General features: G+C 39.3%; 1 pseudogene across 1 annotated transcript; it reads right to left on the reverse strand.

The window, feature by feature from the left end:
• Positions 1 to 329: 329 nt before the first annotated feature.
• Positions 330 to 912, reverse strand: LOC309972332 (small ribosomal subunit protein eS7-like; annotated as a pseudogene). The gene has a single exon. The product of its transcript is annotated as a small ribosomal subunit protein eS7-like (transcript).
• Between the last annotated feature and the right edge of the window lie 10,614 nt (positions 913 to 11,526).

The raw sequence follows: 11,526 nt of genomic DNA on the forward strand, positions 1-11,526 counted from the left end.
GCCCAGGTGCTCATTCACTCTCTCCCTCCTTACTTCAGGTTACTTCCTGCACCGGTTATCACTCTCTAACAGGATTCTATTTGGTTATTGGCTTACCTACTTTGGGGTTTCCTATTTATTTTCCTTTCCCTCCCACTAGAACATAAGCTCCATGAAGGTAGACACCTGGTCTACCTTGCTCATCATTTTACCCCAGTGCTTAGAACTATAACTGGTATGTGTTAGACTGCTGATATTTGGCAAATAAATATTTGTTGAATGAATGAATGAATGAATAAGTCCTTGCTTTTTAAAAAATTGTGAATAATATTTTATTTAGTCATTTTTGTTTATGACTGAAACTCTGGGAATTCAAAATTAACATCCTTACCCGTGAGCTTCTTATAGATGCCAGAAAATGTTTCAACCTTGTGTTCCACATTGTTCTGCTGTGCTTTATCCAATTGAACCTTTATGAGTCGGCTGCCATCCAGCTTCACACACATTCTCTTGGCCACAATCTCACGGGAAAACCAGGTCCTCCAGGATGGTGTCACGCATGGCTGTCAGAGTGCGGCTCCTGGGACGCTTTTGCTTATTTTTTGTACGGTTTTTTCGAGTTGGCTTAGGCAGAATTCTCCTCTGAGTGATAAAGACAACTTGCTTCCCGCTGAACTTCTTCTCCAACTCACGCACTAGCCGGACCTGGATTTTCTGGAAAGATTTCAGTTGAGGAACAGGAATAAAGATTATGATAGCTTTCTGACCACCACCAACTTCAATTTTCTTGGTGGCCGTGATGTTCAGCTCCCGCAGCTGGGCCTTGAGGTCCCAGTTCATCTCCAGCTCTAGGAGGGCCTGGGAGAAGCCCGACTCAAACTCGTCAGGCTTCTCGTCATTGGGCTTCATGATCTCCACGATGGCACTGCACATGGCCTGGACGTTGCCAATGAGGCCAACGTTTGCTGCTGCCGCCACCACTAGTAGGCTTAGGAAGAGAAGCCCTTGATATTTCTAAGGGTGCCTCTTATTCTTCAAAACTCTGTGGAGTTGCTGGGCCTCCGATCAGTGTGCTCTGGGCCAATCCTCCATCTGCCTTTCTGTATTAATCCTCAGCCTTGCTATCTGGAGAATGGTGGTCATTGCCTCCTTCCTTTTAAGGACAGGCAGGATCCCCAGGAGACCAATCTGTGGTGAAGGGGCAGCAAAAGCTGGGGGTAGAGTGTCCTTGGTCACAAGGGCCAGCGCTCTTGCAAATGGAGTGGACTCATTCATTTATTTTGAAAACAACTGATTTTGATGTCTTGTTAATAAGCAATGCTATATGGTTGCTTTAAGAAATAAACATGTTTTTTTCTCTTTTAAGACTTAAAAATATTGCATATACTATGAAATTAATTGTTTTCTGGTTGCTGAATTATTAAAACTGCCACATATTTAATCAGAGTAATGGGATTTCTGAAGGAAAAATGTTTGGAATAAAGGTTGGATTTGTGGATAAGGCAGGCTGAAATGAGAGTCTGATAAAATTTAAGAGATGAGCGTTGGTGCTAAGGATCTGAGCTAGCTGGGGACTCTTGCTGACCACAGTGAAGCCTTTAGCTGGTGTAGCCTTCAAAGCCAGATTCTAGAGTCTGTAGACAATCCTGCTTCTCGGCATCCCTTTAAAGCCTTCAATCTAGGCAGGGCAAAGCAGATAATCACACAAATACTCACTCCACACTCTTCTCCCCACTGCCCTGGCTGAAGCCTTGCCTCTCCCGATGTTGCTAACAGTAGGCAGAGTCCTGCAGGTGGCAGTGAGGGAGGTGTGTGTCTATATGTGTGTTTGGGGTATACAACAGGGGGACGTGACAGGCAAGTTGGTTTTTCCAGAAGGAAACTGGGTCATCTGTTAGCTCCAGAGTCCTCTTAGCATATTATTTCCTCAAGGCCATCCTATTACATCATCCCTCTCCCCATCCATCCATTCATCATCAACAAATTTTTGAACCCCCATTGCTCTAGTCATGGGGATACAGTAGTGAATACGGTAAAGTCCCTGTTCTCATGAAGCTCACATTTCAGTAAAGCAAGGGATGAAACAAACAAATAAATACATGATATCTCATTTGATAATAAAAGCCTTGGAGAAAAGTAAAATAGGGTAAGAAAAAAGAGAGTGAAAATGTTGATAGGCCTACTTTCTATGGGGTAGTCAGAAAAGTTCTCTCTGGGTATATGACATTTGCATTTGAAGAAAATAAGGAGAGACCTCACTTGTGGGTTTCTGGGGAACCTTATTTCATGATCCATAAACGAGCATGATGCATGGTTTGGAAAATTCTAGTAGAGCTTTGTTGACTTGGTAAGGTCTGGATTATATTGCAAATAAAATGGGGAAACACTAGAGAAGTTTAAGCAGAAAAGTAACACGATCTGACTTATACGGCAAAAGAATCACTTGTGCTGTTGTACGGATAATAAATAGACTTTGTGTGTGTGTGTGGCGGGTGGAGGTGATGGGGGAATGCGGAAGCTGGGAAACCTGTCCATTTAGTCCTTGCTGTAAGTTTATTTCCTTATCACCATTAGTATTCACCAAACTTTCTTTATCAGACATGCTATAAAAATAGGCAAACCACAGCCAGCTGTTACCCAGAAGTTTCATAGTTCGCGTCTTCAAATGAAATAACACATAACAGAATTTGTGCTTAGTAAACTTTAATTTTCTATATCTTTCAGCCTTAATCTTAATCTTCACCTTGGCTGAATAAGGTTTACCTGGGACAGAGTTTAGTTTCTCCATAAATCTCATTTGGTTGCTCCATCTTGGTGGCCTCGGGCTGTGCTCCTGTGATCCTACTTATCTTCCGGGATCTCCACCTGCACAGCGTGTCCTCTGATGCAGCCTGCATCTCCAGGGCTTCCTGTCCTTGGCACAAGGCTCAAGGCACATGGTAGCTTTGTTGTGACTGCTGATTGCAGAGCAGGCTGTAATTGTGTACATCTTGCCCTTTAACACATATAACTAATGAATGAGAAACTGCTTTTCTAAGGAGAAATTTCCTTTGCAAAGAACAGATAGGGAAGCGTTCACATGAGTCCTTTTATCCCAGAATGTGCTTGATATTTCCTGTTTCTCATGATTGGCTTTCCCTCCTTCTTCACTGTGCTTTTTGTCCTAGGAGGATGACTTTTATGAACTATACCAAAGGCTCCCTCCCCATCTGGTTTCAGCTTGGGTCTGGCTAACAGGAGGCACCAGTGGAGCTACGGTAATGAGAGGAGAATGGGTTTGGGGTATTTATCCCTCCAGCTTCCTTTTTGCTGGGTTGCCATTTATTGGTTTTGTTCCTCTCCTATAGGTCACAACTCCAAGGGCAACCCTATGTGACAACCACAGCCTCTCCCTCAGGGTTCTGGTAACCCTCTCTTGCCCTTCAGTCCAAGGGGTGGCAATAACTCCTAATTCTTCCTGGCACTAGGTTACTGCACCAGCCTTTGTGAGTTTCTTCCAATACTACCTACTCCTTTGTAAATAAATGCTTTATTAAACTCTCTTCAATTATCCTGTTTCCTGCTAGTCCCATGACAAGATACGTAGAGGCTTCTCCAGGAGGAGCTGAGGAAGAAAGTATGAAACTTTTGTTCAGAAAATACTGAAAGCTGTTCAGATATGAGACAATTTTATCTTAATCAATGTGGTAGAAATGGGGACTATCAAATGAACTCATAAGTTTAGCCTGTGGCCATCAACACATGAATACTTATGGCCTATATGTAGCCCATTCAAAATTGGCAGAATTATCTTGATGAGAGAGTGTTTTATTTTAAGCATTAAACAGCTACATGTATACTTTCAGGACCCACAAAGACCAGGCAGAAAGACAGTTTCTTTATACAGATCTTACTCAACTTACAAAGGGACCATGTCCTGATAAACCCATTGTAAGGTGAAAATATTGTAAGTTGAAAGTGCATTTAATACATCTCACCTACTGTACATCTTAGTTTAGCCCAGCCTACTTTAAACGTGCTCAGAATACTTATATTACCCAATAGTTGGGCAAAATCATCTAACACAAATCCTTTTATAATGAAGTGTTGAATACCTCATGTAATTTATTGACTACTGTACTGAAACTGAAAAACAGAATGGTTGTCTGGGTACAGAATGGTTGTGAGTTGTCACCCTGGTGATCACATGGCTGCCTGGGAGCTGTGGCTCGCTGCCACGGCCCAGCATCACAAGAGAGGAGTGTACTGCCTGTCGCCAGCCCAGGAAAAGATCAAAATTCAAAATGCAAACTATAGTTTCTACTGAATGCATATTACTTTCACACCATCATAAAGTTGAAAAATCTTAATGTGAACTATCATAAGCTGGAGACCATCTGTAAAATTATTTTCAACTGTGAAAGGAAGTCGTTGGATATGACTGAATAAGAGATCTCTAGACACAGTGAATACTTTGGTTTAGTGTGAATCATAAATAGTCAATGAGAAAGATTATTGGTTAGAGGAAGTGTGGCATGGTATTTAGAGCACAGCTTCTAGAGCTAGACTCTTTGGGTTCAAATCCTGCCTCTGCTATTTACTAGTTAGGAGCCTTTGGGCAACTTACTTGTTATCTCTGTGTCTCAGTGTTCCATCCTAACATAGGAAAAATAGGAGTACCTAACTCATAGTATTGTAAAGAGGAATAAAAGAGTTAATTCACGTAAAGCGCTTAAGATAGTGACTGGTGATACATGTTTAATATCTCTATTTATTGTATTATACTGAAAGTAGTTACTGGGACAGGGACAGATTATTGTTACTTACAGAAATTACCTTATTTGTTCTTTCCCCCCAAAATTTTCCCTGTTCAGGGATGATGCAAAAAGAGGCAGTGGACAGGCCTACACATAGTAGGGGGGTGGTTGTCGTTCTGTAGGAAAGGAACACACAAAATATGAATCTGGAGCTTATATAGGAGATGAATGGCTGTCCCCTCATCTTTCAAGGAAACAAGAGTTACCTTCGCTCCCTACAATAAACAAATTCTCCTTGGAAAAAGAAGGGGAAGAGCCCTGGGTTTTTACCCTTTAAGATGTAAATAAATATCTCCTGGGAAAGAGAAAACAAGTGTTTCTAGCTTTATGAATCCTGGAATATATCTATGGCTTTGGGTCTCATCTGCCCCTAGAAGTGTAAACACACATCTGGGGAGTTAAATCTTCAATAATCTTTTAGATTTCAAGGCTACTATGTCGAATATAAGTGGTGAGAGTGGGCATCCTTTTCTTGTTCCTGAATTTAGAGGAAAGACTTTCACCGTTGAGTATGATGTTAGCTGTGGGTTTGTCATACATGGTCTTTATTATGTTGAGATATGTTCCCTTGATAACAACATTGATGACAGTTTTTGTCATGAATGTATGTTGAATTTTGTCACATGTTTTTTCTGCATCTATTGAGATGATCATGTGATTTTTATCCTTCCTTTTTTTTAATGTGGTGTATCACACTGATTGATTTGCAAATGTTGAACCATCCTTGTGACTCTGGAATAAATCCATGGTGTATGATCCTTTTTATATATTGCTGGATTTGGTTTGCTAATACTTTCTTGAGGATTTTTGCATCTATATTCATCAAGATATTGGCTTGTAATTTTCTTTTTGTAGAGTTTTTGTCTGGATTTTGTATCAGGGTAATGGTGGCCTTGTAGGATGAATTTGGGAGTATTCTATCTTCTTCAATTTTTTGAAATAGTTTCAGAAGAATAGGTGTTTTAGTTCCTCTAACACCTATATTTTGTAGAATTATATTTTGTAGAATTCCTCTGTGAAGCCATTTGATCCTGGACTTTTCTTTGCTGGGAGATTTTTTTATTACAAATTCAATTTCACTATTAGTTTTTGGTCTGTTCAGACTGTTTATTTCTTCCTGATTCAAGCTTGGCAGGTTGTATATTTCTAGAAATGTGTCCATTTCTTGTAGGTTTTTCAATTTGTTGGCATATAACTGTTTGTAGTATTCTCTTATGTTTTTTTGTATCTCTATGGTACCAGTTGTTAATTCTCCTCTTTCATTTCTTACTTTGCTTATTTGGGTCCTCTCTTTTCTTCTTGGTAAGCCTGGATAAAGGTTTATCAATTTTGTTTATCTTTTAAAAAACCCAGCTCTTGTTTTTTAAAAAAATCTTTTCTATTGTTTTATGATCTCTATTTCCTCTCTGATCTTTATTCTTCATTTCTTTCCTTCTGCTGACTTTGGGTTTTCTTTTTCTAATTCCTTTAGCTGTTAGGTTAGATTGTTTATTTGGGAATTTTTTTGTTTCTGAGGAAAGCCTGTATTGCTATAAACTTCCCTCTTAGAACTGCTTTTGCTGTATCCCATAGAATTTGGAGTGTTGTTTTTCCATTTTCATTTGTCTTGAGGTATTTTTTAATTTTCTCTTTGACCCCTTGGATTTTTAATAGCATGTTTTTTAGTCTCCATGTGTTTGTGCTTTTACCATTTTTCTTCCTGTAATTGATTTCTAGTTTCATACTGTTGTGGTTGGAAAAAATGCTTGATATAATTTCTATCTTCTTAAATTTGTTAGACTAGTTTCATGACTTAGTATGTGATCTATCCTGGAGAATGTTGTATGTACACTTGAAAAGAATATGTATTCTGCTGTTTTGAGATGTAATGTGCTGTAGATATCTATTAAGTCCAACTAGCCTGATGTGTCATTTGAGACCACTGTTGCCTTATTGATTTTCTGTCTGAATGATCTGTCCACTGATGTCAGTGTGGTGCTAAAGTCCCCTGCTATTTTGTATTCTCCATTTCTCCCTTCATGGCTTTCAGCATTTGCTTTATATATTTAGGTGCTCCTATATTGGGTACATATGTGTTAACAAGTATAATCGTCTTCTTGTGTTGATCCCTTTGTCATTATATAAAGCTCTTCTTTGTCTTTTGTTATAGCTTTTATTTTAAAGTCTATTTTATCTGCTATAAGTATTTCTAACCTTACTTTCTTCTTATTTGCATGAAATATCTTTTTCCACACCCTTACTTTCAACCTATGTGTGTCTTAAGCTCTGAAGTGAATCTCTTGTAGGAAGCATATAAAAGAGTCTTACTTTTTTTTTTTTTTGTCCAATAAGCCACCCTATGTCTTTTGATTGGAGCATTTAGTCCATTGACATTTAAAGTAATTATTGATAGGTATGTACTTATTGCCATTTTAATACTTGTTTTCCAGTTGTTTTTGTAGTTCTTCTTGATTCATTTCTTCTTCTGTTTGTTTCTCCCATTGTGGTTTGATGATTTCCTTTAGTAGTATGCTTGTGTTCCTTTCTTTTTAGTTTTTGTGTATCTACAGTAAGTCCCCTACATATGAACAAGTTCTGTTCCAAGAGCATGTAAGTCCAATTTGTTTTTAAGTCCAACAGAGTTAACCTAGGTACCCAACTAACACAATCGGCTTTATAGTACTGTACTGAAAGTAGGTTTATAATACTTTTCACACAAATAATATATAAAAAATAAATCACAAAAAGTAAAGAAAACATTTTTAATCTTCAGTACAGTACCTTGAAAAGTACAGTAGTACAGTACAACAGCTGGCATACAGGGGCTGGCATCTAGTGAACAGGCAAGAAGAGGTACTGACTGGAGGAGGGAGAGGAGGTGGGAGATGGTAGAGCTGCAGGATCGTCGGCAATAGGAGATGGAGAACAAGCTGCAATTTCACTCACCCCTGACACTGATGGCACAGGTTCTGGTTCCTTGCTGGATTCAATTCTATCTACCCTCCTGAAAAAACAATCCAGTGATGTCTGGGTAGTAGCTCCTTTTTTTTCTTATCAGAGATGACATGGTAATGCTGCATTGCATTCCGGAAGGCTGCTGCAACCTTGTTGTACAGTTTTACATTTGGGTCCTGTGCCTCATAAACTAACAGTGTCTCCTTAGATAAAGAAAATCCCCTTGCCCTTTCCTGTGTCATGACTCTCTTCAGTTCTTCAGTTACTACTTCTTCTTCTTGTCTCTATTTGTCCTTTATCTGAGCCTCCAATTCCATCAGGTCTTCATTAATAAGCTTCTCATGTTGCACAGCAAGTAGTTCAATGAAGTCATCCTCTTGCAGATCTAGCCTGAAAAAAAGATACTGTACTACTGTACTCTACATAGTACTGTACAGTAAAGTACACAAAAGCACAACCACTTGTAGAGGATGCACGCACGTGACAATGTAAACAGGCAGGTGAACTAACATGTGATTGGACATGTGAATGCAACTTTGCATCTTTGAAAGTTCACAGCTTGAAGGTTTGTATGTTGGGAACTTATTGTATTGTGAGTTTTTATTTGTGGTTGCCATGGGGTTCATATATGTTGATATACTATATCTACTTGTTTAAAACTGGTAGTCATTTAAGTTCAAACACATTCTAAAAATGTACATTTTTTTACTCCCCTCTTCCACATTTTGTGTTTTTGCTGTCATGTTTTACATTTTCATATTTATCTTTTAACTGTACTTTTGTGATTATAGCTGCTTTTTGCAGTTTTTTGATTTTACAATTTTTTGTCTTTAATCTTTGTACTGATTAAGTGATTGATTTTCAGTCCTTACTATATATTTTCTTTTCCTATTGGGATTTTCCCTTTCCTATAGATTCTTATTCCTTTTCCAATTACAGAAGACCCTTTAACATTTCTTTTAGGATAGGTTTAGTATTGATGAACGCTTTTAGATTTTGCTTATCTGAGAAGTTCTTTATCTCTCCTTCTATTCTAAATGATAATCTTGCTGTGTAGAGTATTCTAGGTTGCAGTACTTTGAATATATCATGCCACTCCCTCTGGTCTGCAAAGTTTCTGCAAAGAAATCAGCTGATGGCCTTATGGGGGTTCCCTTGTATATAACTTTTTGTTTTTCTCTTGCTGCCTTTAGAATCTTCTCTTTAACTTTTGTCATTTTAATTATGATGTCTTGTGTGGGTCTGTTTGGGTTCATCTTGTTTGGGACACTTCGTGCTTCCTGTACCTGGATATCTGTTTCTTTCTTCAAGTTTGGGGAGTTTTAAGTCATAATTTCCTCAAATACATTCTTGATCACCTTCTCTCTCTCTTCTTCTGGGACTCCTATAATGTGAATGTTGGAACACAATGTTATCTTGGAGATCTTTTATATTGCTTACATTTTTTTAAAAATTCATTTTTCTTTTTGCTGTTCTGATAGTGTGATTTCCATTGTTTTATGTTATTTTATTTTTTTTATGTTTTATGTTATTTTTATATATATATTTTATATATTTATATATAAATATATATATATTTTTTAAATATATTTTATATTTATATTTTATGTTATTTTATTTTATTTTATTTTATTTTATTATTTATTTTATGATCTATTTTTCTGCCATTCATTCCTTCTAATGTGTGTGTGTGTGTTTTAATTTCAGCTATTGAATTCTTCATTTCTGATCGGATCTTTTCAATATTTTCTAGTTCCTTGTCAAAATGTTCCATGTTTATATCAATTCCTTTCCCTGATTCAGTTAACATTTTTACTATCAATGTTTTGAATTCTTTATCTTTTAAATTGTTTATTCTGTTTCATTATTTGTCCTTTCAGGGGTTTTCTGTTGCTCTTTCAATTGGGAGCAGTTTCTCTGTCTTCTCATTTTACTTAACTTTCTCTGCTTCTATGAATTTAGGTGAAACATTTATCTACTGCAGTCTTGAAGGGGTGTTCTTATGTGGGAGCATCCCTATGCAGACTATGTGGGTCATTGGACCCATGTCTTTGGTGGGAGAGCTGGATTTGCAAGTCATGTCTTCCCTCGGGGTGTACTGGCAGCTATCACTTTGGTAGGGGGTGTGGCTGGAGATGAAGGAGGTAGAGCTGGAGCCAGGACTCCAGCTGGGGCAGGACTTCCCCTCTGCTCAGCAGCCATTATCACCCTGTCAGGGTCAGGGTCTGATCCCAAGTTGCTGGAGCAGAAGCCCTGAAGGTCAGTTCTAGCAGGTTCTGTTCCCTTTAAGTGTGTGTTTCCCCCTCTCCCTGCACCAGGACACTTGCCCCAGAGGAGGAGAGTGCTGGAGCAAGATGGGTTTGGTGTGCAGACCGAGGTGTGATGTGCCGCCTGTGCAGGTGTCCACGGCTCCACTTAGATGCAGACTCAGGTGCAGATTACTGCCCCCAGCCTCTGCTCCCCACACCTTTTTGTGGAACTGCTCCGCAGGGCAGGTGGGGCCATGTGGACTCTTGGTGTGTGGGGGGAAATGAGCTGTGGCCAGTGGTTATTTTGGCTGCTTCTGGAGCACCTCTTGAGCAAGCACCAACCATGACTGCCATGACCCCACCCAGCCTCCACCCTGGAGCTGGGTCCCCTCTGCTTCCCACAGTCTAGTCTTTTCCCTGGTTGTGGCTGCTCCAGATCCAGTGCTCTGCTGTGGTGCAGACTGAGCAGGGCCAGAGCGTCTGCCCTGCTCAGGCTGGGGTGCACAGTGCGGTGGTCAGGGGAAATCCTGCAGCAGCCAGAGCAGACCTGTCTCCATCCTGCCTTGGGTGCTAACCAGCATAAGCGCCTCATGAGCAGAATCCAGGCTTCCCACAGCCCTATGTTTATCCCAGTGGTCCTCCACTATGCCAAGGGAGCTTCTGTTCTCTGCCCCCCCCCCATATTTAGGACCCCTCTCAGGGTCACAGGTCCAGACCTGATCACTTTTCTTCCCTTCCTATCGGATTGCATGTGTGTCTTTTTGCAGCCTTGGCTGTACAAGAGTGCTTCCCCCAGTCTCCGGTTAGTCTTCAGTGAGAATTGTTCCACATGTAGATGTATTTTTGATGTGTTTGTGGGAGAAGGTGAGCTCCATGTCCTCTTACTCCATCTTGATCCCCTTGAGACACTAAATTGTGAAGGTAGGTGAGCAATAGCCTATTTTTCACCCTACAATTTGCCTCTGCTTATATTTTTAGTTTTCCACACTTGGGGTAAGAAAATAATGTAAATTTGCAGCAGAACAATGGCCATGGTATTTAGTTTCTTGGAAAAGAAAGGAAAAGAAGTAACTATGGAGAAAAAGAAATGTCCATAAATTCCCAATTGTCAGTCTTTAGGTAACTGCTTCTTAGCTTTGAGTTCCTCATCTGAATAGAATACAAAAGGACAATGTCCAAAAGTATGAAAAATGGAAAAACAAGGAATGTTGGTTTCATGAGCTATTTTATGCTAGAATTATTCAGAAAGTCAAGGTAATAGTTTGTTAATTAAGGAGAATTTAAAATCAATAACTTTATGCAGCCTTTGATTACCTGGGAGCACATACCTAAAAGACAAACACTTTGTGTGTGTGTGTAGGAAGGAGCTAGAGGGATGGGAGGAGGTTGTGCATTGAATAGTTCTAATACCAATTTTACAGCATCTCTTTATGACCATGATTGTTTTAATCAGGTTTAGCAACTCCCAGTTGGATCAGCTTAAATGTAATTTGTACCAGAATTGCAGAATTCAGAAGAGGGAATCAAATCCCTGTGGATCATAAAAATTGAATGCCAGGGAGTTAATA

This window comes from Leucopleurus acutus (genome assembly GCF_964270905.1).
Source record: "Leucopleurus acutus genome assembly, chromosome: 15".
In the NCBI taxonomy this organism is placed as follows: domain Eukaryota; kingdom Metazoa; phylum Chordata; class Mammalia; order Artiodactyla; family Delphinidae; genus Leucopleurus; species Leucopleurus acutus.